The sequence below is a fragment of the Mus caroli genome, unplaced genomic scaffold (assembly GCF_978045245.1).
Source record: "Mus caroli unplaced genomic scaffold, Mus_caroli_1 scaffold_6, whole genome shotgun sequence".
Taxonomy (NCBI): Eukaryota; Metazoa; Chordata; class Mammalia; order Rodentia; family Muridae; genus Mus; species Mus caroli.
The window spans coordinates 5,924,737-5,952,198 of NW_028227261.1; the positions used below are offsets into that span (position 1 = coordinate 5,924,737).

General features: G+C 43.1%; 1 protein-coding gene across 10 annotated transcripts in view; it reads right to left on the bottom strand.

Moving 5' to 3' along the window:
• Rere (arginine-glutamic acid dipeptide repeats) overlaps positions 1–27,462 on the bottom strand; it is a 350,306-nt gene that overhangs the window by 235,464 nt on the left and 87,380 nt on the right. For 2 of the 10 annotated variants that reach the window (XM_029475947.2, XM_029475939.2), the window contains exon 1: positions 26,334–26,705. The exons of 1 other annotated variant lie outside the window; for it this stretch is intronic. The gene's annotated coding sequence lies outside the window, so the exon portion shown is untranslated. Of the gene's footprint in view, positions 1–20,640; positions 20,742–26,333; positions 26,706–27,462 lie in introns of those variants that run through there. 7 more of the 10 variants (XM_029475943.2, XM_029475944.2, XM_029475946.2 and 4 more) reach the window with 5 other exon arrangements.

A 27,462-nucleotide genomic window follows, 5' to 3' on the forward strand; every position in this document is an offset into this window, starting at 1 on the left:
CCCAATGTCAATGCCCAGAACAAAGGAGTCAAATGCAAAGAGGAGCCTTTGTAGCAGGAAGCCTTGGCAAAAGCTTTTGCTTTCATACACAGGAAGGCAAGACACTGAATGGCACGTTCTAAACAGGCCTTAAGAGAATTTCGAGAACTAAGTCTGATAGAGTATCAAATAGAAAACCTTAATTTCCTCCCTAAAGATAAAAGAGCAAACCTTAGCATACAATTAACAGCTCTACTAAAATTTTAAAACTATGTATTTTAGGGGCCAGAGAATAGCTCCATAGTTAAGAACACTCTTTCAGAGAACCCAGGCTCAATTTCCAATACCCACGTGACAGGCAGCTCCTAACTTTCTGTAACTCCAGTTTAAGGGGATCAGTTGCTCTCCTCTGGCTTCCCTGGGCACAAGCCATACACACGGTGTACAGACAAACATGCAGACAAAACCCTCATACACATGAATAAAACTGAAGACAGAGGAACAATTTTATCATCATAAACTGAAGCAGAAACGTTCGAGGAAGAAATGTCCTAGCATATTTCCAATAACAAATTTAAAACCTCAAAGGTTTTGTATATGTGTGTACATGCACATGTATGTGTACATTTGTGTGTCTCTGTGTATACACATGTTCCATGTCAGTACACATGGAGACTAGACAGACACTGGCATCATGTGCTTCTTTAGTTGATCTCTACCGTATTTTTGAGACAAGCTCTCTTACTGAACCTGGAGCTCACTGACTCAGCAAGACCAGCAAGCCAGTAAACTTTAAAATCCATCTGCATCCCAGATCGAGGATTAGGACTGGATATCGCACTGCCACACCTGGCTTCTTACAAGAACGCTGAGGCTCATGCAGCAAGCACCGTATCTCCCCAGCCCCATGTCACACCTTCAAATGGGAAGCCTTTGGTCATTACATACAGACCTGTGTTGCTTTGTACACTGCCTATAGCTGTTTATTCTATTCAGCCCAAGAAGAAAAATTCACAGTTCAGTGTAAAGGAAAGTTTTTCTGCAGTGGTGCCTTCAAGAACTGGAACTAGATATTTCTTTGTGTGTATGTGGGAGGGGGTGCGCTGTGCATATTGGATGCTTAGGAGCAGTCACGGTCTTATACCCATTTAGGTTCTGCTAGCACAACCCCAAGTTCTGATCAGCATTACAAAAAGAAAAGAAAAACCTCTCCAGATATCACCACATCATCTCTGGGAAACAAATTTGCCCACAAATGAGAACTTAAATACCTGTGTTATTTTATTCAAAATTATGCCTGACTAATATGGAATCCATAGACCTAACACCATTACTTCCTTGTTCTGCTAGCTGTGGGGTAGGGGCAACAGCATTACAAACACTCTAATGTGCCATGTTCTTTGTTCTCTAAAATAAACTGAACTGCCTGAAACAGTAATTATACAGATGTCTCAAGCTGAATCAGGAAAATAAAAGCAAACATCCCAAGAATCTGAAGGTTATTAGGAGCAAGCACTCCTTTGGTGACCCATTCTGCTTCTGGAGCAAGGAAGGGCTTCTGTTGATGCCCAACTCAGGAGAAAATGAGAAGTCAAGGGAAAGAGAAGTCAAATGCCTATAAGCCAAGTCCCTGGTCTGAACGCAGGAAAGAATTCTGAAGCACTGTTTCCATAGCACAACTGTAATGAGAACACTAAGAAAGGGAAAGAAAAACATAAGGTTGCAGAAATAATAGCTCAGCTGGTGAAATGTTTGCCCTGAAAGCAACAGGAACTAAGTTCAGTCCCCATTCAAGGAGAAAAAAGGGGAATTTATTAGGTGTTGGGTTTCAGATGCCTCACAGATAAGACACAGGCACGGGAAAAGGTCAGAAAGCTCTGGCTTACATATAAACCTAGCTAGCAGTCCTCAGCACAGGATCAGGGCCAGCGGTATTAAAATAAACTATCAGGAATAACAGTCAGGGTAGAAAAGACTACACTGGGGCTGGCCTTTACTTAGCACACACAAAGCTTCCAGCACTGCATAAACCAGGCACGATGGCACAGCACTTGGGAGGTGGAGGCAGAAGAATCATAATAAGAAAAAATGGGTAAGGGAAAGAGAAGGAGAAAAAAACAAAAAACAAACCTGAAACAAATAGGGTATTATGGGCAAGCCAGTAAGTTTGTGAAGGGGACTGGGGGAGGGGGAGCCATGGCATCTGCAATGGCAGGGTGATGGGAAGTGTGTATCAGGATGTCACTGGAAACCCGGACATGGAAACAATACACCAGTCTATTCACAGAGAAACTCTCATACTTAACAAGGGCCTATGAACAAACTCCAGATTAATGTTGTTACCAAATGCTACACTTAATAAAATCCAGGCAGCTCCAGTCCTGGCTGGTTCCCACTGGAGAAAGATATATTGGATAGAAACATTTCCCCCTGCTGTTTCTCAGGGAAATACAACAGCTGCCCAAATGAAAACTTTAGCCAAGTTAGAAAAATTAAAGAAGAAAAACTGCTTGAATGAATCTCACACAGCAAAATAAAAAGTGTTAAAAGACTGTGAAACCAGCTTTCGTGTATTTTGAGACCCTGGGTGAAGATGTGAAGACTTACTTAATGGCAAACACCTAAGTGTAAAGCAGAATCATGGGCTGGGAAGACAGCATCAGCCTTGCATGGGCTGACAGCGCACCTGCCGGTCCTAGGACTGGGAAAGCAGAAACACCAGGATCTTTGAGATTCTCTGGCATCTAACCTAGCCTACTGGGCCAATCCCAGACAGTGATAAGACTGTCTCAAACAAACCAGACAAAATGGCCAGGGCAAGTGACTGTTAAAAGCCATTAAACTCATCAGAGTTTTGCCACAAAACTCTGATGACCTGAATTTGAAGCCTGGAACCCCACATGGTAGGAGAAAATAAAGTGAAAGCTGTTCTCTGAGTTCCACATGTGTGCTGTGACAGGAGCACCCATCCCCAGGGAGCACACACGCACACACGCACACCCCCACCCACCCACCACAGCATGCACTATAGATGTGCACACAATATAAGGGAGCACTATAGATGTGCACACAATATAAGGGAGCACTATAGATGTGCACACAATATAAGGGAGAAGTCTGGAGAGCGCTGGCAAATGTGCCCCAGGGGGTCCTCAAGCCTCTACATGCACATGTGTATTCACGCACACAAGTGAAATGCCAACCCAAGAAAACAAAGTGAGACATGGTGGTAGGTTTAACAGTGATATAAAAACTGGTGTACAAGCTGAATCCGAAATGATTGAGTGAAATGCAGCAAAGTTGACATAATATTCATGAAGACAGTTTGTAAATACCTGATACCTTTAATTAAATTTTTTCTAAAAAAAATCTATATGTAAATTATTCAACAGTAGAAGTTATTTAGTAAACAGGAACAGGCTAAAAGTGATGTGTAACAGTAAAGAGCAGGTTAATGGCTTGGGTGCAGCTCAGTTAGTACAGTGTTTGGGTAATATCCTTCAAGTCCTGGGTTGGCTCCCCAGCACAGTATAAACCAATCACAGTGACAACAGCACTTGAGGGGTGTGGAGGCTAGACCCTGAAGGAGGATGAGCAGGACCTGTGGGTTAAATGGCTCTACGCCAATTTTAAAAGAATAGAGTGGCTAATGTGGAAACACACCTCAGGAGTAGAGCTGAGTATGCCGGCTGTACTGTCACCTGCTTCCTGCTGGGAGCACTCCCATTCCTACCGGAACGGCAAAATTACGCCCAGGACAGCCAGCCAGCCTCCTAGAACATCAGCTAAGGCTTCGACTGCCTGCCTGGTATCAACAGGACTATTCCTAAGATGTGCAGCCTGAGCTATACTTTGCTTCTGACCCAAAACATTAAGCCCACTGTATTTCCATTTTCCATGTCTACTGTCGAAATAAAATTAACACAATAACTTAAAGTAAGTATCAATAAGTCAGACTTAACAAAATAGGAAGAAAGGTGGCAACTGCCTTAGATCAGGTGTTTTGCCAGAGATCTGCAGGAGTGAAGGAACCGGGAATCGGTAATCAGTGTTAAAAGCATCAGGAAGGCGGCAAGTCTAGATTCCTCCTGATGGAGGAACTTTTAATGTCTACCCTAGAATCCAAGAACAAACTCACCCTTCTCATGACAGCAGTGATTTGTTTATGACTCCTAGCTTTATAGGATGATGAAATGCCTCACAGAGAGCAGACCCCAGCCCTGCTCAGCATCTAACAGTAGGCAATGAGAAGCCCCTTTAGCCCCTATTCCAAACAGACTCCCTGAGATTTTAAAGCAGCCAGTTACAAGGCCACATCATGCGTTTCCAACGAAAATGTAGCTCCTTCCTAAAGCACCTTCATGAGAAGACGCTGTCACTTCAAACACCATCGACTTGTAAGACAACGGATGCCAAAAGATAAGTGCCAAAAGGAGAAAAATAATGTTTCTTTGAAGAGTGGAGAAAAGGTAATGCTGCGAACATTTTATATTAAAGCATCCGAGATTACATCAGCAGAATGTGGCCTTAAATGTTACCTTTAGTTTAATAGCACCTACAAAGGTACAGCTTTTCCCATAAGCTTTAAGGTTTAAGCAAGTCATCACCTTGCTATCTATAAATTATTAACATAGGCTGTTAGTATCACTAAGTTAAGAGAGATCCTCTTGCCAGGTGTGGTGCCTTTAATCCCAGCACTCAGGAGGCAGAGGCAGTTGGATCTCTGAGTTCAAGACCAGCCTGGTCTACAAAGCCAGGACTGTTACATATAGAAACCCTGTCTTGATAAAGCAAACAAACAAAGAGAGTGCTCCCTCATTCACAGAACTGAACATTATCATTAAAAGATAATTTCATTTTAATTTCTTTTTCAAGGTTTAAAAAATGAAACAAAACAAAACAAAAAACAAACCCAGCTATGTCCTTACCAATCTAAACCACCTAATTACTGCTGGAGGAGGAGGAGGGGGCGAGGAAGGAGGAGAGCTGAGTAATTGGGGTGTGGAAGCAGAGAGCAGGAAGATGGAGATGCAGACCAGCCTCAGTTGCCATGGAAAGTTAGAGCAGCAGAACAGGACAAGCAGATCTCCCAACAAGATGGGCACAGGCCTTGTGCTGACAGGCTTAATCAATACCACACAGCTCTTTCTAAGCTTTGATCTCATATAGTGCAACATAAAAAATGGACAGATACGGTAATTAAATACAGCCTGGATCCCAACTGTTCAAAGCTAAGTATCCTTGATCAACTTCCTCAAAATTAAACCTTTAAGCTAGTATTCATTCCATACGCTAGAACCAATCACAAAATTACCAGATGCCCCGTTTATTGCCCAATGTAAATGCACACTGAAGAGCTTCAGGCTCTGGTGAGCTTTAAGGGCAGCTGGAAAATGCAGGCAACACTTCAGAACATAAACTACCAAAACAACAGACAAGCGGCCTGTAGTGAGGACTGAAATGGAACAGGAGCAGAGCCATGCAGCATTTTCAAGAAAATTCTCACACACACCAACACACAGCACTTTGTGGGGAAAGCGTTCAATGGGCAACTGTCACTTTTGGTTCACGTTAATCCGATCATGTCCATGAGACTTGGGAAATGCACAGACCTTTTCCTTGCTCTCCCCTAATCTACTTCACAAACTCCAAACCAATGGACAGTATGACTAGCCACCTAGATAGACACCGTGCCATTTGCAGTAATCAGTAATTTATGCTATTTTTTAACCAGCTAGGTATGGTTTATGCTGTCTTCCCTATGGGCTTGTCACTTCAAATATTTTGACAAAATAAAAAGATACAGAGTATGTAAGGAGTATCTCAGAGTACAAAGAATTGTAGACTTATGAAGAAAATAAAATGAAAAGCTAGCTCTTGTCTGTGGAAAAAGTACAGACATCATCAACAGTAGATAAGAAGATTTTCAAAGCACTTTGAGGAGCCCCATTTCCAAACCCTTCACATAGTGAATTCTGCTCTCTACTGGGATCAGCAACAATGCAGTACTCTATAGTCTCTGACACCATAAACATGTCCTGCAAATGTAAGGCTTGGCCATCAGCCTGGTGGAACCCAGACCTGTCTGGAATTTGAAATGCTGAAGGTAAACAAAGTAATAACAGAAGTCCAATCAGGTAAGAAAGAAGGAAGCATGGGGTGTGGGTGGGACGCTGCCTGCTATCAGGCTCTCACTATCACACAGCAGAAAATACAATCTGACTCCAAAAAAGACAAGAACAGAAAAATATTTTGGAGACCCAGGGGAAATAAAGCCAGATGAGTGGATGTTGTGCCTGAGACACCAAGCACAGAACAAAGCACAGAAAACGTACACATTCTCCAAGCCAGATTGCTCAGGAAAACACACAGACAGACAGACAGACAATTAGTTAAAAAATATCAGTCCTGACAGGTAACCCCAAACTAGCAAGCACAATATTATTATCAAAAACCTGTGTGTAGCCTGGCATGTTGGTGCATGCCTTTAACCAGGAAGCAGGAATACGTAGATCTCTGTGCGTTCAAAGCCATATTCTACAAAGTGAGTTCCAGGAAAGCCAGGTATAAATAGTGAGACCCTGTTTCTAAATAACCAAAAACCAAAGAAACCAGGTAAAGTTGAGTACAGCACACATCATTTATAAATATCCCTTAATATTTACTTTGTAAGCTGTCATACAAAAGCCTCAGAAGGTCACAGATAAGAACACTTTCACATTGGTCATCAACAAAATGAAAACCTTCGGAAATCCCAGCTGCTGCATCCACATTCTAAAGTTTACAAATGGTCACTGCCATTGGTCACCCAGGAAGAAGAGGAGCAGGAAGAGAAGCAATCTGAAAAGTGCTTGGTGGATTTGACTCCTAGATACCCACCAAATCCCCATGTGACTACCCACCCACTGAACAGGTTTGAAAAGGTAACAAACAGGGTCAACTGGCCTTTGCTAGCACATTGCTGGCTCCATTTAAACAGCTGTGTTGAAGAATGACTCTGTTAAAAGGAAAAACAAAACAAAACAAAACAAAAAAAAACAAAAAAAAACACCACTCCTACATGGCAAGCCAGATTTTTTTTTCTTACTATAACGAAAGAGAGCACATACCTGAACCCCTGCCATTCAGCAGATAATGTGTTCAAAGTTAACCTAGGCTACCATGTCTGTCTGAAAAGAACCAAAAGGAAAAAGTATCGTTCTGCATAGAACGCTTACCTACCATGTGCTAAGCTCTGGATTCAATCCCTACAGACAACAAATAAGTAAACGCATAAGCAGCCACCAAACTACTGAGGGGAATAGGACATCGAGTCCTTAAGAGGAAAGACTTTAATCCAAATGTCAACCTTAGGTATCAAGCCAGTGAGACTACCTCTGGCACACCCTTCACCAGGGGAAAAGGCAGAACCAACTTCAAACCAACCAAAGGACTGTCTCATAGAACAGAGAGGGTAGCATGCAAGGAACCGTTGCGGGGCTCCTCTATCAGACACAGAAAACTGGCAGAAGACTACCCCACCCACCTCGAGCCCCAATTCTTAAGACTTTATATAGAACAGCTATCTGTCTTCTATCTTGTTTTAATATTTTCATTCCATAGCTCATATATAAAATACTGACTCTTCCTTCAAGACAAGGCTACTGTGGTTGTTCTTCCTTCCCAACTCACCAACACAAGCCTTCCTGGGAACATCCTGTGTTTGGGCTTGCCCCTTCCCTCTTTCCCTAAGACAAAATGAAGATAATGGCACACGCCCTACAGGTGTGAGAAGACAATCTCTATAAACCAGCAATGGTAAGGAACTTTGTGGTTCCCACCTATAGAACCAGCTGTCAAGAATCTCCAGTGCAGGGCTGGAGAGATGGCTCACTGTTCTTCCAGAGGTCCTGAGTTCAATTCCCAGCAACCACATGGTGGCTCACAACCATCAGTAATGGGATCTGATGCCCTCTTCTGGTGTGTCTGAAGACAGCTACAGTATACTCATATAAATAAAATAGTAATTCTTTAAAAAAAAAAAAAAAAGAAAAAAAGAAAATGAAAAAAGAAAAAAAAAGACTCTCCAGTGGACCTCAGCAGAAGTCTCCAGGACATTTACTTTCCTAGTAAGAAACTTGCCTTCACTCCTCTAAAAGACCCTCCTAGCCACAAGTCAACTTCCCTTAGCCTAAAAAAACATGGTCTATTTAAAGCCGTAGGCCATATGTACCTTGAAAGCACACAAACATTTGATTGAGTGTAATTCATTAGATTTCATTTTTCATTAGCCACTGTATATATGGATTGTATATTCTTGAAACAGGAAGTGGCACCATTTGGAGGTGTGGCCTTGTTGGAACAGGTGTGTCACTGTAGGTGTAGGCATAAGATCCTCACCCTAGTTGCCTGGAAGACAGTCTTCCACTAGCAGCCTTTGGATGAAGATGTAAAACTCTCAGCTCCTCCTGCACCATGCCTTTCTGGATGCTGCCATGTTCCTGCCTTGATGATAATGGACTGAACCTCTGAACCTGTAAGCCAGCCCCAATTAAATGTTGGGTTTTTTGTAAGACTTGCCTTGGTCATGTCTGTTCACAGCAGTAAAACCCTAACTAAAACAGCCACTAGCAAGTTTTCCTCTTTCATAATCAAAGAGCACAAATTCTGAAGGTAAACTGATACGGTTCTCATTGACAGTTTTTGAGCCTTCTTTAAAAAATTATCTTCATTTATATGTATGTTTGTGTGCCTGTTGTCTATTTGTGCTATGCCGAAGGAGGCCTGATAGAGAGTTTAAGATCCTCTGGAACTGGAGTTACAGACAGTTATAAGCTGCCTGATGTGGGCACTGGGAACCAAACCTAGGTTCTGTGCAAGAGCAGCAAGTGTTCTTCGTCACTAGGTCATCTTCCAGCCTGTTTCTTGCTTTTTGAGATGTGGAGCTCACGATGTGATTACAGCTGGCATGAACTTGGGATCCTCCTGCTTCTGCTTTCCAAGAGCTGTGATTGTAGATTTACATTCAGTTTATGCAGTGATGGGAGGAGATCCAGGGCTCTGTGCCTGCTACACAAGCAGTCTTCTTACTACCAACGGCACTATCTACCTCCAGCTCTCTTTTCTTAAATACCTTTAAAAGGCTACTCTGCGGTTTTATCTTAAGTAAGCAGTAGCTCCCAATCTCACACATAATAATACTTTTATGCTCCTCCTTCATCTCAAATTTCTCTAAAAGGAAATACAATAATAAAAGAAGTGTCCACAACAGAGACTGTCTCAGATGTCACTCATTCAGGGTCAAGTCACTGAATCAAGGTCACTCTAGGGCTGTGATGAAAAATAGCTGGGTTACCAGCTACAAGACTATGGAGTTAATTAAACAAAATGTATAAACCAGTTCCTTGATCACACTTCCCAATTTTTAAGTCATTTCCAGCCAAGTATGTGCGTCCAGCAGCTACCATATCACAGACAGAACATGTTTGTCACTACAGAAAGTCCATTTCCACTGATATAGAGAGGAATGCATGTAGAAAAAGATACTAAGAATCCTATTTCATCAGCAAACTACTCTCTTTTAATCCCCCCTAATTGCTTCCAGTGAACCCTGGCACTTTACTGCTGTCTCTCGAAAAGGCAACAGATTATCATTCAAAGGAGAAAGCCAGAGAGTCCCATGGCAATCTGAATCTCTTGTCTTCCATTCTTTCAGCAATTTCCACAACTTGACCTGTGGACAAACGAGCACAGCTGCATTCCCCCCACTACACTGTATCCAAGGTAGCCATATCTGTGATCTTGTCTCAAGGTCCATTACCTTCCATGCTCAGCACCCCTTCTTTATAAATGCTCCTTCCCATACCAAGTGCCTCTGATGCCTGAACATATTCCCCTATCACTCTAAAAGCAGAGCTGAGAGTCTCTGACAGACAAGTTGTAAGCAATGACAATCTGAAAAACTCATGAATTTACCCAGTCTCAGAGGACTCTAGTGATCCTATTCAACAGTCCTGTGGTGGTGCAGGAGACTGCCCATTTTCCTGCATCATAAAAGCAGAGCCTTGATTTCTACAAAGTTGGTAAGCTACTTATGTATGTATAAAACAAGATGGTTGGCAGAGTTCTGCTTCCCTGTAAGACTGAAGCTTTTGAGAACATGTGTTTTCCATTGCTTTTTCTCAAGATGTTACAACACTACAAAGCACTCCGTGAGCATTACACCAATGTGACCTGCCATTGAGTTGATTATCACGGGAGTCTTATACAGGGGAAGAAAGGCACAGAAGAACTCATGGCTCTGAGCTTACATCCTTTATAAAACTGTCCCCAAGTTTCTGAACAAGAGCCAGGAGTGGTGGTGGTGGTGGTGGAGGAGGAGGGAGGTGGAGGAGGAGGGTGGAGGAGGAGGGTGGATCTCTGCAAGTTTGAAGCCAACCAAGACTACTGAGAAACTCTGTCTCAAAAGACAAACAACCTGAACTATAAAGTCTTCATGATGTAACACAATGGTAGAAGCTTTAAAACATGAACCTGGGAAGAACGTAAAAGACATCGGAGAAGAGGTGCATGCAGAAGACCTCCCCCAAGGGACAGAGCCAGTGGGAATGAGGGGAGTAAGATGAACTTGTCCTTGCTCAGTGATTACTATTCTTTGGGTTATTCTTTTATCACAAGCAGAAACACACTGAGCGTCTGCGCTCTGTTTCTCTAGAGCATTGACTTCTCTTCGCCCTCAAGTCCCAGATACTAATGGTGCCAGAGCAAAAAGGGCCAGCAGCACCTGTCACCAGAAGACAAAGCATGAGTGACTTCTAGCCAACGACCTTGTGAATCTGAGAAAATGAGCAAACCTAAGTGATGGTGTGGAAAACAAACTTACCCTGGGGTAGGATTTGACAAGCAGTAAGGAATAATTTAAGAACAAAACAGAAAAGGATATGGATTTAAAAGGAGGGGTGGTGGTGGAAGAGTCTAGGGGGATCTAAGCTGAACAGGCAGGGGACCAAAACTGTGGGCTCCAAGGCAAAAAGGATATAGTCTGTAAAAGGTAACAGCTCTGCTTAAATGGGTCTTGGGAGGAAGGGGGACAAATCAGGATAAAAGGAAAGAAAGGATTATACCACCCCCTCAAGAGTGAAGTCAGGTCCTGATTTAGAAGTGAGAGTACCCTTATCCACTGCTCATATCCAGCTCAGCTTAGAAATTGCAAACTAAGAACATTACAATCCAAGAAAAGATTGGGCACGTGCATATGTATGAATGTATGTGTATACTAATATATATACACACACACATATATATATACACAAAAATATATACACATGCACATCACTTCTCAATAATATAAGAGCCAGAAATATAAAAGTCCCACATTCTGCTTTGATACGTGTTTGGTTGGTTGGTTGATTTTTCTTTTTAAAGCATCCTGTACAAATGTTAAAATATGCCAGGCGTGGTGGTGCACACCTTTAATCCCAGCACTTGGGAGGCAGAGGCAGGCGGATTTCTGAGTTCCAGGCCAGCCTGATCTACAAAGTGAGTTCCAGGACAGCCAGGGCTACAGAGAAACCCTGTCTTGAAAAACAAACAAACAAACAAATGTTAAAATACAGATTAAATTTTTCAAAGGCTTAACCTTCTACCTGGGCAGCCAGAGAATGGGAGAAAAAAATAAAACAGAACAAAATAAAAATAAAAATCTGAAAACACTTCATAAAATAATTATAAGCACTGACACAAACAAATAGTAAAAATGGGGAATTGCCAAGAAATAGATTTCTTAGGCTTTTAAAACCATTTGTCTTCCCCAACTTCCCTAACAGAAACCACCCAGAAAGAAAAACAAACTAGAAGACGGAGCAACTACAGCAGAAAGCTGGGGACAAAGACTTGCAGTGGGCAGGCAGCACAGCCATAGCCAGGCAGGAACACTACACAAAAGGAACAAATTATAGCCATCTCATGGGCAACTATTCAGATAGTAAATTATTTACAATAACCAGGAATATTTCCATGATATTCTTGTCAAGTGATCGGAGTCAAGGGTTTTAGAAGCCACTGCTCACCTATTTGTTTTAAAGAGTAAGATAACTCGGACCTTCACTTTAACTAGGCTTTATTTGCCATAGTAAATATTTAAGTTTAGAATATCTAACATTATGGCAAAAAGGCAAATATTCACTTGGCGTAATCATTCTCTATATTATTCTATTTCCCCCATAAATACAAAATGAAAGGTAAAACCTAAAGTCCATGCCTAAATTTGACCACAGATTAAAATGTGCTTTTAAATTTATAAGCAAAATTATAAGGCTGTATATCAATCTATACAGGTCTCTCTCTTGGTCTCGAGCTCTCGCGCTCTTCTCTCTCTCTCTCTCTCTCTCTCTCTCTCTCTCTCCCCCCATCCCTCCCTCCCTCCCTCCCCCTCTCCCTCTCCACCCCCCCCCTTGCATGTGTGTGTTTTTAAGAACTGACATGACCTTACACCTAGGCAAAGACTCACAGACTCTACCATAGAACAACAGTCAGCCGTATGACTCCCACAGACACACGTCTCAATGTTTCCGTAGAAATAAGAAAGAGCATCCTTGGTTGGAATTCTAAGGCTATAAGGGATGTAGGCCCAGGATGAAGGAGAATCCTCATCCTTATTGGAAGACTTGGGCAACTACAATAATCCAACTAGGTTTTCAAATAACTAGGTTATTTTTTAAATAATTAATAATAATTAATAATAATAATTATTAATAATAAGCCAGTAAGTACTATCAACGCCACAGCAAAGACTTCCACAGCTCCTCTGTCATTGCAGCCTCCAAAGTCCCCGTGAGCTGGGCTGACTTCAGGCCACTGATAAGATAGGGATTTCTGTCTTCCTCACCCAAGGGCTTTGCTCCGTGTGACAGGGACTTGTTCCTTTCCTGAGAGTACAAACAGTGTGCACAACGCCAGTCTTGTATGCTCATTTCTTGACTGATAATTTATGGACTCTGATAGGATAAATTCTTCTAAATTCAATATAAATTGTGCTAACAAGCACAGCCTTTGGAATTGCTTAGCCTACACAATCAAGTTTCTGTTCTGAGCGACTATAAAAAACTGTCCTTGTACCAACTTTAATAACCCATCTAGTTGAATTTTACAGAAAAATTATTGCAATCACTTATTTTATGAATGCTTTCCTGGTTTGAGATTAAAATGTTCACTTAAGACTCCAGGTATACAGTGATGAAAATTGTTACCTACAAAATAAAAGTAACTTTCCTAATCCCACTAACACCTCTATATCTAGGAATTCAAGTTATGTGATTATTATGTTAGGCTCCTGCTGGGCAGGGGGAACCTGGAAGCTGGAGGGAGGAGAACCAAGAGCTCCTTGTCACTCTTCCTTGGTAGAGACAGAGGATTCAAAGCAGGCTACGTTAAATAAGAGCCATCTAAAACCCAGGAGTACCAACCTGTCACTAGGAGGAAGAAGCAGGTGGATGGATCCCTGTGAGTTCAAAGCAAGCCTGGTGTTCCTACTGAGTTTCATGCTAGCCAGGCTACACTGTAAGACCCAGTCTCAAAAAATATTAAGAAAAACAAACAAACAAGAGTAGGGTATGTATGTGTGTACACACACACACACACACACACGCACACACACGCATGAAGGGGGGGATGATATGGTTCATCAAGCAAAAGGTGACTGATTGTTGGGCAAACCTGGTGACCTGAGCTCCATCCTCAGGCCCATGCACAGCTAAGTGAAAAGAGAAAACTGATCTCACAAGTTTTCCTCCAACTTCTATAATCACACTGTGACACACTCGCCCACATGCATGTGCACACACTTGAAGAGATGAATGACTGACTAGTAAGTGACAAGCAAACACAAGAATCAGCAGAGACGCTAAGTGGTAGGGATCTTGCACCTGGCATATGCAGGGCTCTGAATCTGAGTCCTGGCAACTGTCGTCGTCTTTTTCCTTTCTGGCATTTAAAAAAAAAAAAGTCAAGAGCTCTAACTGTTCTTCCAGAGGTCCTGAGTTCAATTCCCAGCATCCACATGTTGGCTCACAACCATCTGTAATGGGACCTGATGCCCCACTTTTTAAAAAACTGTGTTTAACATTTGGAATCCACCACATGCCAATGCTTGGGGAAAGCCACAATTTCTCCAGACTATACCGCATTTCCACATGCTGTTCGTAATCACTGGATCATACCCTGAAGGGAATCATCAGGCACTGAAGGGTTTAATAGGCAACTCCCTGAGTCAGAGCACTGAAAGCAAGAGCTAAGCGTGAGCATGTAGTCAGTGCAGGCTATGGTTCTGAAGCATGAATTTAGTTCTGTCCTTACAGAGAACATGTGAAGATTGTGGAGGCATATTCTCTAAGACACCAAAAAGCACTGTATACAAATCTATTCTTAGGGGGCAGTGATGGTGCACACCTTTAATCTCAGCAAAGGCAGGTGGATCTCTGAGTTCCAGGCCAGCCTGGTCTACAGAGTGAGTTCCAGGACAGCCAGAGCTACAGAGAGAAACCCTGTCTCTAAATAAATAAATAAATAAATAAATACTTTAAAAATTGTGTTGTAATAAAGATTGTACAACTCTGTGGCTGTGTTTTTTAAACACATTCATTATTGTATGGTCTCAAAATAAATTGTCTGGTACGGGAATTTTATCCCCAATAAAATTTTTAAAAGAAAAAATAAGTTAAAGCTTTAATCTCAAAGGAATAGTTTTTAATATCATAAATAAAATCTAGTTACTGTTTATTCTGTTAAAATTTCAATGGAAAATAGAGCAAATGCAATGTCCTGGCAGCCTACAGACTTAGTAGAGAACCAAATTCTCTAAGAATGCATAACAGCATCTGAATTGGGTTTTGTTTTACTGTTATGGGATTTACCCCTCTGCAATTGCTTAAACTTTCTATCTTCTAACAATCAAGTTTTGGGGACTGGTGAGATGGCTCGGTGGTTAAGAGCACTGACTGCTCTTCTGGAGGTCCTGAGTTCAAATCCCAGCAACCACATGGTGGCTCACAACCATCCATAATGAGATCTGAAGACAGCTACAGTGTACTTACATACAATAAATAAATAAAATCTTTTTTTAAAAAATCAAGTTTTATCTACTTGAAGAAATGCCCTTAAACCACCCTTAGTGAATAACTATCACGTCACAGCAGGCATCCCCACACCCATCACTCATTGGCAATACTCAACACCTGAAAAATAAAAACAGTGTCTCGAGTCTAATTCAAATATCACATTTCTTATAATTATGACACCTCAAGGAATCTATATATTACAAAACTAACCGTCAGATCAAAGAGTTTACGTTCCTATTTTTTTCCAAGAATGATAAATCCAGTGTCTCCATCACTACAGGTACATTTCCCATGAGAACTGTCACAGATGCCTCCTCCCTAAACAGGAGACAACTACAATGCCTAAAAACAAATGTTTCGTTCTTCTAACCAAAGGAATTAAAAGAATGGCAAGCATGGAGTCCCCCGTGAGGGACCACCGATGGGTAGAAAAGTCAGAAAGCGCACCTGCTGGAGGTTAGCCGCCTGCAAAAGTGGTGTACGGGGCAACCAATCAACAGACCTCTCCAGACCTGGATTTGATCCTCTTCTTATTTTCTTCATGTTTTCTTTGTGTGCGTGTGTGTACAAGTGCGTTTACATGTGTGCACATAAACACAAAGGTCAGAGGACAGCTTGCAGATTGTTCTTCCCTTTCCACCCCGTGGAGCCTGATAAAGGAGCGCCATCATCCAGCTTGGCGGCAAAGGCTTTCCCTGCAGAGGGATCTCATGGCCCACAGAAAACAACTATACCCTGCTTCCTTCATAAGGCAGTCGTGAGGCCTGAAACAGAGTTCAGTGAAGGCTGTTCAGTAGATATAGCGACTTCTCCCAACAGAAGTACAATGTCTATTTCACTCTCCTAAAGCTCAGTATCCATCATAAGCTACTGAGGGAAGGCCTTGTATATTAACTCTGTAAAACGTGCTCCACACTCATCAACTGAATGTTGATGAATCAGCTGCTACAACAGAATGCTGGAGGCTGAAGGCTTTACAACAGAAACTCATCTCCCTTCGGTCTCCAGTGAGAGCCTGCACATGGGTGTTTCCTGGCTCAGCCTCTCAGGAGCGGCAGCTGCTCTCCCTTGCCCCCCTTCCCCCTTCCTGTCTTTACTGATCCCACCACAACATCAAGTTAGGGGTTAGATCTGGACAGCCTGGACTGCAGAACACAATTTAATGCATAGTATCTGCCTACACAAACTCTTTACTGTCTTTGGCAGAAATGAAATCTTTGTATTTATTTATATCTGCATCCATCTACGGGGAGGCAGGGTGGGTTAAAAGAAATGAAAATGATTTACTTTAAATACCAATAGCAGTGGCTAAGGGTTACCTAGAGTGCAGCTGAACTAGGTACTATTCTACAATGTTCCATTTCCCCTTCGAAAAGTAAGCTTGGTATAAAGATGAGAATCCACCGTTGCATCCATCCCCCACTGTATTACAAAGCTTCTCTTTTCCTTGACACAGAAAAACTGCAGGGCAAGAAGGAGACTAAGGTGAAATCAGGGATGAGGTGGTACATAAACCTACCCTGAGGTTCATTCTATACCTCGCCTTTAGAAACACAGAAGAAAACGGATCAGCTTCAAGGAGGCTAAGCCCTTTAGTTCAGGAAGTGAGATCCCTCTGTACCAAAAGATGCAAAGGCCTATGGGCCACTCCCCACCCCACCCCACCCCACCCCACCCCACCCCACCCCCAAACAAATAACCCCACACATAAAGTGTTTTACAAGTCTCAACAAACCGGGGGCTACAGAAGATTCAAGTAAAGCAAACCTGACAGAATAGGAATTACAGCACCAGAGCTGGAGGACGGCTCAGTGGTTAAGAGCACTGGCTGCTCTTCCAGAGGTCCCGAATTCAATTCCCAGCCACCACACGGTTTCTCACAACCGTCTGTAATGGGACCTGATGCCCTCTTCTATCTGATGCTTTCTTCTGGCATAGAACTATACATACTAGTAGAGTACGCATTTTTGTAAAATACATAGATAAATAAATCTTTAAAAAAAAAAAAAACTACAAAACCTTCCTCGTAATTCAAGCTCAGATTTAGGGCTCACTAGTGGTTCTGAATGACAGGTTTAAGGCTGGGCCACCATGGCTCCATAAACCAGCAACTACAAGCAGTGGGTATGCATCCAAACAGTTATATACTATGTTCCAGGACATGAGCCACACCCTACAGAAACACTCAAAGATGCCTCTGAAGAAAAACAAAGAACCTGGGCTGAAAAGACAATTCACTCAGTGCTTTGCCTGGGCTAAGAGGAGAAAGGAGATGGGGAGGAGCGAGTAAGAGTGCATGCACCAGCTAGAGGGACAGCTCAGCAGTCAGGAGCACAGGCTGCTCTGCCACAGGTCCTGAGTTCAAGTCCCAGCAACCACATGGTGGCTCACAGCCATCTGCAATGGGATCCCATGTCGTCTTTCTAGAGTATGTAAAGACAGTAACAGTGTAATCACATATATTAAATAAACAAATCTGGGTGCAGGGTGCATGTGCACACTCAAGAGACACTGAGCACAGCCTGTTGGGAAGGCCCACCAGAGGGATCACATGTTTAAAGACAACTTGGTCTTCATAGGAGGGAGTGCCAGGCCAACCAGGACTCAAAACAAAACAAAATCAAAAATTCAAAAAATAAAATAAGATAAAGCAAACAAGGCTCTGGCAACTAACTAAACACAATTAGTGTGATAACGAAATTCTGACAAAAGCTGGATCAATACAAAGTCAAAAAGCTCTAAACAAGCAGAACCAGACATTTCTCTAACACAGACAGCCGTGGTGCACTCAGCAAAGAGAAGTGCAAGGGGTTCGAGATCATCCTCTGCACCAGAGCCAGTACGGTGAGAGCCGTACAGTGGGAGCTATTTCAACAAGCAGGTGCATGGGGGAGCTCAATGGCTGGAGGGTGGAGGGAGAGGAGGCTGCTGCAAAAGTCTGGTGCCTCAGCCCCATCCTGCAAAGCCACAGAAAGGCGAACTGACTCAAGAGTTGTGATCTGACCTCCATAGACACAGACACCACAGTAGTAATTAAAATGTTACAAAGCAGACAGTAAGTATATCGTCCGTCCCTATCGCACAGACTGTTACAGCGGTATTTAAAGTCTCAGTCTCTGCTTAATGCTTAGGTTAGAGAAGTGAGCTCTTAGGTGTTCCTGCTGCTGTAGTTAACTGCTCCTTCCCTGCTATGTCAACAATGGATTCTTTATCTCTCTGCAATGATTATCCCAGAATAAACTCTTTTGGAAAAACTGTTCATTTTATTGTTTTTGTTTGTTTGTTCGTTTGTTTTTGAAACAGCATCTTACTAAAGAAAATACCCCACCCCAAAATCATAGCCCAAAACAGGCCCAAGGCTTCAAGATTCCTGCCACCCATAGAATTTCAGAAAGCAGCCAACCCCCACTACACTTCCTGGACCTCTGAGATCATAGAAACCAGGAACCTGATTTATCTTCCACCCTACAGTTCAGAAAAGCAATCTCTGGGCCTCTCAAGGCCACGAGCACATGACATGACACATGACACATCCCACACCCTCCAACAAGGACTGTGGTACAGTCCTCTCAGGTGAAAAAGCTGCACTCACCATTCTGAGGTCAAGCTGGGTCTGCCCTCTCATTTCCCTCACTATGTGAACGAGGCTGGCTTTACACCACAGAGATTCACCTGCCTCTGCCTCCAAAGTACTCTACAGGTGCATGCACACCACTATACCTGGCCCTAAACTGTTCATTTTTTACTAAGCAAATACTAATAGGTATAATTTAAGAGATTTATTAATTTGAGCCCCTTCCAAAAATACTTGTTAAATTTTCATAATAGGGGGGGAAAGCACTCATTTTGAAGAAAGATTTGGACACTGTACTAGTGTTCACTATCAACCTGACAATCAGACCTGCAGGCAGCACCCTTCCCGGACTGAGTCTCAGTGCTGTGTAAACGGGGAAAGGGAGCTAGCTGAGCAGCTGTTTGCCTTGGTCTTCCCCACTCTCTGCCTCATGAATGAGGTCACATCACCAGGTCTCTAAGCTTAAGCTTATGCTGCTGTGTTGTCCCCACCATGGCAGTCTGCAACCTGGAACTTTGAGCCAAAATAAACCCTGCTCCCTTAAGTTGTTTTGGCCAAATATTTTTATCATAGCAATATAAAAAGAAACCAAGACAGAAATTTAATTTTTTGTCTTTGTTGGCTGGTTGGTGATACCAAAAACTCCAAAAAGTTCACTACATACTACACATGCATGACATGCCAACTACATATGATACGTTTCAATGTTTAAAAGGAAAAGACTAATGAGTAAATTGAATGACCCGCCTTTCCAGGGCTGCAAAGGTGGCTCAGCAGTTGGGTACACTTGCAGAGGACCCAGTTTTGAATCCCAGTACATACATGGCATCAGACAATCGGCTCTAACTTTAGTTCCAAGGGATCTGATGATCTTCTGGCCTCCTCAGGCACAGGCACACATGTGCTACACAGACATAATGCAGGCAAAACACCCATACACATACAATGAAAATTTCTCCAACCTTGGTCATATAAAAAGAACCTAATCTACTCCTCCTGTTCTTTATGCACAGAATAAATTGGTCTGAGAAGTCCTAAAGACCGTGTTAGAGGGCATAACTTCAATTGTCATTTTATTCAAAGGCATACAACTCACTTCTGATGCTGACACTCAAGCCCAGCAGAGACCTGTTTCCACCCATCTATTTTTAAATTATTAGCAGATAATCCGGTGGCTTCGTGGTAAAAGCAGCTGTGAACACAGCAGCACACACCACTGGAGGCTTCTGACTTGACAGTGTGGCAAATGCACGGTGAGTGTGTGCCCTCTTTTACTCCTTTAAAGCTCGGCAGCCACAGAGAAACTACCACCTTTAATACCCAGATCACTAAGAGCTCACTGGCTTTGGGAAAGCAAGATGTGAGAAACAGGTCTGTTTGCTGCAGAACTGAGCAACGAGTGCAAATGTTAATGGCATGAACACTTGGCTTTCACATCAAGATCTAAACATACCACAAATTCTTTAAAATATCCACAGAGAACTTACAATTACCAAAATTAAAATGTTTCTTTCTAAAGTTGCTTATAGTCATTGCCTAATTTTACCCACCAACCCCAAACATGGCTGCCATATAAGCACCATACAATTGTACAGCCCTTCTAACGCACTAAGCAGGTAGCAGTACTAAACCTCAGCCTCTCTTGCCAGCATCCTTTTGTTCCAGCTCGGAGGCCGAACCTCTCACCTCTAAGAGTGCTCACTACTCATCCTTTATTAACTAACAGCATCCACTTCAAACAGACTGGGGGCATAGAGGCCATCAGGATGGTTCAGCAGGTAAGGTACCATGCCCCCAAGTCTGATGAGCGTCTCCTAGGACCACACAGTATATAGAGAACAACTCCTGAACATTGTCCTCTGACCTCCACACATGCTCTGTGACATGTGTAACACACACACACACACACACACACACACACAAAATTTAAAAACTTTAAAAGAATAAGGATTTGCAAAAGAAAACAAAACAAAAACCTATCCTTCTTCTTTGTACCTGATGGAATGTTTTAAACACTTTATATAAATGTTATCTGATTTTTCTTCAACTTCAGTTATCTTCAAGGAAACTTAATTAGCCCAAGTGTCTCATCACACAACTTTCAATGAAACATTAGGATCACCAGTTTCATACCTGCACACAACGAGAACAAGAAAGGAGTGGTTAATGAGCTGTATCTACAAGTCCTCCTTGCAGTTGTACAACAAAAATACTGCAATCAAAGTTGACACCAGTGCGAGAGTGGAGAAACGGCCGATCATAAGGCCTTCAAGGCACACACTGAGTTGCTTGACTCGAGAGATGAGCAAGTTTTGAAGATCAGTGGGCAACTAAGAGCACTGGCCAGCAGCCTGCAATCTGCATCCTACCCACACCGTGGAATTCCAGCACCGACTTCCATAACTTAGCCTCTGACTTTCATGTGTCGCTGCATATCTACAAACACCCATTACATAAAACTAATTGATAACACAATAAACGTAACTTCTAAAAAAACAATCAGAGGATGAGGAATCTGGAGTCCTAGCCAAACTGTTCAACCTCTTGATGCCACAGGGCTTTGACATGGATCTCTCTTATACCTACAAGGACTAAATAACTCATGGCAAAAAAGAATAACACAAAGGAAATGGAATTATCTACACTCCTGCTGTCCAGAGAAAGGTAACCAGCACTTCTTCTTACCGTGCTGAGTAAGCACTGGCATGTGGCTAGGGTCACACTATGTAGTTAAACAGCTACTGTTTAACATAAGGGGAAAAGCGTCTTAATTTTCTCTCCTTCCTTCCTTCCTTCCTTCCTTCCTTCCTTCCTTCCTTCCCTCCCTCAGTGTATGAATGTATTCAATGGAACTTGGGGTATTTTTCTCTATCACTCTCCACCCTACTTTTTAAAGTCAGGATCTCCATCAATGAATCTGTAATTCAGTGATTTAGCTAGACAGGAAATTGGGCAAGACCCTAGGTTCTTCCTGACTCTGGCTTCCCAGTACCACAGTTATAGAGTTACACTGAACTTTTATGTGGGTGCTGAGGCTTGAACTCGGGTCTTCATGCTTGTGCAACAAGCACTTTTCCCTATGAGCCATCTCACCTGCCCCAGTTATAATGACTTTTAAATGCCTGCATACCCCTTGCATAGACAGATTATGATTCAAACATTTCATTTCCAATACTAGAAGCTTAAAACTGGCAAATCACTATATTTATTTAATGCCTGTTTTGATGGTTGTTTTTATTCTTTTCTTCTCAAATCCTCTTCCTCTTTCTGTATTTGAGAGATGAGCCAAAATGTATAAATGGTGGCTAAGAAATCCTTCCATTGACATGAGAAATGCATTCTTATCACACAAGGAAAAGCAAATCACTTAAGAAGTAACACTTTATTGTGCTATGTTTCAAAACAAAACACCGTCATGCTCATGGATTAGCTTGGTTTTTTATTGTTTGATGATTGGGTTTTTTTCCCTCTGTTGTCATTGAAACAGTGTCTCAACTCTCTAACTCAGGCTAGCCTGGATCTCACTATGAAGCACAGACTAGCCTCAAACGTCAGAATCCTCCTTCCTCCACCTCCTAAATTGAAATTACAAGTGTAAGCCGCCATCATCAGCCATGTTATCTCCTATTTTATCAATTACTATGTTCTCTTTTCTTCTCCTTCTCCTTCCACTGCACTGCACGGTGAAGACAGGGACTCTGCACGGCAGCGCTTTCTGCACTGTGCACGCAGTAAGCCAGGTCTATCCTCAGCACGTCTGTGGAGTACTAAGCTTTGACTATAGCTGGTCTATTAGAACCTTACTCCCCAGTGCTGTTGTGCTGTAAGGGCCTAGAAGAAATTAACTGAGTTGTGTATGAGTGGACTGATGAGAAAAGGGCTAATTTTCTGAAAGCTGCCCCACTCCTGCCCTCCCCATGCCTTGCCCTGCCCTGCCCTGCCCTGCCCACTCCTACCCACACCTGCTCACCCCTGCTCACCCCTGCTCAATCCTGCTTACTCCCATTTCCTTTCTAACCTTTTGGCCTTCAGCTACTGAACAAGGCTGTTACCAGGACATAAGCCAAATAAACTTCTAATTGTTCTGAATTACCCATTCGCAAGGCATCATGCCACGAACCTCTAAAGCCAACCCTCAGAGGTGGAGGCAAGAAGATCGGGAATTCTGAGCCAGCCTGCACTTCATGAGACTCTGTCCCAAAACCAGTAATAACTAATTAAAAAGTTAATTGGAGCTGGAGAAATTAAGAGCACTCACTGGCTCCTCTTCCAGAGGACCTGGGTATATTTCCCAACACCCGCACAGCAGCCCCTATCTGTAAATCTAGTACCAGTAAATCAAATGCCCTCTTCTGGCCTCCGTAGGCAGCAGGCATGCATATAGTATACAGACAGACAGATTGGGGGCAGGGGGAGCGCTAAGTAAGTAAATTATTCAGCAGAGCATGACATCACACACCCTTTAGATACACTCACTGCTTTCCTATTGAACTAAGAGAGTCTGTTAGTTTTTCCAATAATTAAATGTCAGCATTACTGTTTTAATGTTTTTCATTACAAATGTTATCTGTCACAGATACACTGGCCTTTAAAGGACAAGCCTAAGGCTTCACTCACTATTAATGTTTATATCCAAAGACCTGTGTCAGTAATAACACACATCTAGCAGAAGGACTTGTGAAATATTCCGTTCAGCGTGGACCTAGGACACACCTCTGAATTCCATTTTCACTCAGCAGTCTCTAGCTGTCAACATCAATCTTTCCATTTTCCTCAGTCAGACACACACTCTTAGTTCCTCACCCCAAGTCATTTCAAGAATCCACTGCTCTGATCATTTAAAAAGAATGTCCAGCCGGGCGTGGTGGCGCACGCCTTTAATCCCAGCACTCGGGAGGCAGAGGCAGGCGGATTTCTGAGTTCGAGGCCAGCTTGGTCTACAAAGTGAGTTCCAGGACAGCCAGAGCTACACAGAGAAACCCTGTCTCAAAAAACCACAAAAAAAAAAAAAATAAATAAATAAAAATAAAAAGAATGTCTATCCAACCTAACCTTTCCCACCGCCCACAGCAGTACAGTAACAAGATCCCACACCGCCTTTATTTATAAGCACACTGGTCATCAAGTCTGCTGCTGTGGCTATGTTCCCGACAGTCTTAGAAGCCCATGATATCAGTGCTGCACAGACTATCTTTTCACCAAGATGACAACGGTAAACAGACCCAGGCAGAGAAAGGGGCCAGTCTAATTACAATCTGTCCCTCAGCCTTCAAAGCCTGACTTCATCACAGGCCTATAAGACAAAGATTTATGTCTATTCAATCTTAAATCTTGAGAAAATACTTTGTAATAACTTGGTACCAGTGACACATTTTTAAATTGACATTAGTGAACACACGCCCCTCAACAGAAACATCTCTAACTCTTCTAGGACTCGCCCAGACAGAGCACGGGTCAGCATCTCTTCTCAGGGTCTTTGGTGAAGTGAGAGAGAAGACAAAGAGGAAACAGTCTAGTTAATGCCAGTCTAGTTAATGCCATTGATGTTAACATTTGTTTTGAGTTTCACAAAGTAACACTAGAGAACAAAGACTCCCTGCCTCCTTATTTTTTAAACAATATAGTGACTTCCTGTTATAAAATCTTGTTTTCCCCTGGCTTCTTGGACTATAGAATACCAGGCCAAAACCTTTTGACCTTGGGAATAACGGTAAATATAAAACCTATTAACAGTCTATGTTCCTCAAAGCCAAAAATAAACTTCTCACAAGTATAAACTGTTACAGGAACAAACAAAACCTTGTTTTGTTTCTATCATTTGGTGAAAATCAATGATGGTGGCAATGGGTGAGGGATTAAGAAACAACCAGGCAAATTCACAAAAGCTCTAAAAAAGATAAAACTACCCTGCAGGAACTGCCAGTGCTGCCTGACCTAACAGCTGTACACAGTCGCACTAATTAAAATGAAAAGCCGGTCTGCACCACACACACCACACACGAGTCCCTGAACCCTCCTGCCAAGCTGCCGCAGCTCGCCACCCACCACACTCTTCCCTGCTCTGGCCTATAATACAGAAAGTAAATCAGACGCAGCTGAAGGTTATCTAAATGCTCTCTCCCCCACCCCTCACAGAAATTATCACAACGATACAGACCAGAGCATGGTCCTGTGGACTATTAAAAACACTACACAAAGGAAGTAGAGCCACATTACATCAGCTCTTGCCTCAATTCATAAATTTAAAACCGCAAAACAAGGCAAAAATCTACAAAGCCTTTTTCTGGAAATCTCGGGATGAATTAACGTGGGCTAGGTCTTTAAATATATTACTGAATGGGCCTCATTGATGCATCCCGTTCAGAAGCCAAGGGGAGAGGAACATGTAATCTTAGTCAATTTTATCATGCACGGAGATCAAATAACACTTCAGGAGCAGCCTGCCAAAGGCAGTGCCTGCCAGAGCACAATGAGCACTCAAGGGCTCTGGAGTGAGAAGCATCATCCACTGGCCCCAGAGAGCCTTACAGAATAGTTTCAACACTACTAAATTAGAGCTGGCAAAAAAACAAACGCAGGCTCCTAAGAGCCCACACACCACTGTGGAGTCGCTGTCAGGCATCTGCACACCTGCCTCCTGTTATTTTCCTAGGCAATGTAAATACTCCGAAAGGCAACGGTCTTTTCCTGCCTGGGTCTACATATGCTTAAAAAGGAAGCGCTAGCTGTGCCTCTGGAAATAATTGCCCACAGAATGGATAGGATATTGTTCCCATGTGTAAGGAAGGTCTTAAATCATGTCTACTTTAAATTTGGAGTTCCCTGGGAAAAAGGAACAAAAACTCAATACCACACGTTGGCAGAGTTTAAGGTCTTTGTCAACTCTGTTCACAGCTTTTCCTTAAATGTCTCAATCCTAAAAGCATCCAGGAACACAATTTCAAAGGGAAGATGTAATCTCACTGACCCCCATGTTTATTCACATACCATTTCTGAGATTGCCATATGGCTGAGAGGCCTCCAGCCAAACAATGCCCCTACAGTCAGTGCCACATGTGTGCCAGGAACTCTTAAAGACTGGGAGTAAGACAATGTTACAGGCGCGCCCAACAAAAATTAAGTGGTTAAGCAGGTCTCATAGCAGCAGAGGACTTCTGAACAAGCAAGGTGGTGGAGAGAGGGAGAGAGAGAGGGAGAGGGAGAGAGAGAGAGGGAGAGGGAGAGGGAGGGAGGGAGAGAGAGAGAGAGAGAGAGAGAGAGAGCAATTTAAAGTAAATGTAATTGTTATCAAGAGCCCTGTACTGCAGTTATTTTGGTCAAGAATCAAATCACAGGTGATCAGCATTTTGTTATTACCAAATCCATTAAATTCATTCTATTTCTGAACTTATATTTCCTCCCCAGCAGGCAGTGCAGTCTCAACTAAAACAGCTTCTTGTACATTACAGACTGCTCATCCTCAAACAGGCTTTACTTTCAGAAGGAAAAAAACAAACATACTCAAGAAACATTTTCAAACTGCCTTTTCCCTGCCCCGAAGACGTTTACTATTCGGTTTACTTTAGTTGAAATTTCCAGTGCTGCGAACTATCATAAAGAAACAAATCCCAACTGGAATGTAATGGGTCACTTCAAAAACCAACTCCCCATTCCTAACACTCACCACCAGTTCACCTCTCAACACCCACCTCCGGGAGCCCACACGACACTTGTCTGTCCAACTTCCAGCCCGAGCGAGACCTGCGTCCCCTCGCCGCACAAGGCCGCCGGCCACTTGCCTGTGCGGCTGGGCCAGTCCTCCTCCTCCTCCTGGGGCGCGGGATCCCGCAAACCCCAGGGCGAGAGCCAGGCGGGCGGAGCCAGGAGGCCGGCAGGGCTGGGCGGTGAATTGCACCTCCAAACAAAAGGAGGCCGGGCGCCGGGCGCGCGGGTGGGTCCGGGCTGCTACAAGCGCCGGCCCTCGGCTGGGGATGCGCTGGGCCCACGGCCACAGCGCTCACTCGAACTCCTTCAGCCCCGGCGGCCTGGCCAGCACCGCCACGTGCCTGTGACCCAGACTAGAGAGAAAGAGCCGCCTGAGCGCGACGGCGGCCAGCAAAACCCGGGCTGGAACGAGGCCGGTTCCGCACGCGCCCAGACCGCCACCATGGGGCTAGCACACACAATGCCCGCCGCAATTGTAGCTCCTTCCCTGCCCCGCCACCCTCAAGTTCCCCCAATCCTCCCAGTGTTCCCAACAGCCGGAACTGCAAGGCTGAGTGATTGATGGTAGCTCTTAATAGCGTGGTCAGCTAGAAAATGCATCTGCAAGCAAGACATTAAAGAGGCAGCGCATTCCCGATTGTGATCAGCAGTTCACACATCCTAGTGCAGCCTCAGCTTCAACAAGGAATACTAATGCTAAACCACCTTGATGCCTAACAAATGCAGATGACACAACCAAGGTCCACAGACAACCAAACACTTGCTTTCAAAACCACAGGAGAGCAGCACTGTTTGGTGGCAAACATTTCTGACCCCCATTTTTCTTATAATTTAAGAATTTCTCTAAGTGACTTAACTAAATCTCTCCCGACCGTTTCCAAGAGGTATTAAAGATCCATCTGCTACACAAAATGTAGGTTAAGCTGGACTTGATCGAAACTCACCTAATAAAGCCAATAAAATGCACATTCTTTGTCATGTGGCTTTAAATAAACAACTCATCAGCTAGATTCAAGGCTTCATCGTTAACTCAACTTGTAAATTCATCTGAAGAGATTATCGACTGATAATTTCAAACTACTTCTTTCCCCAACTCCCAAAGAAGTCTGCTCA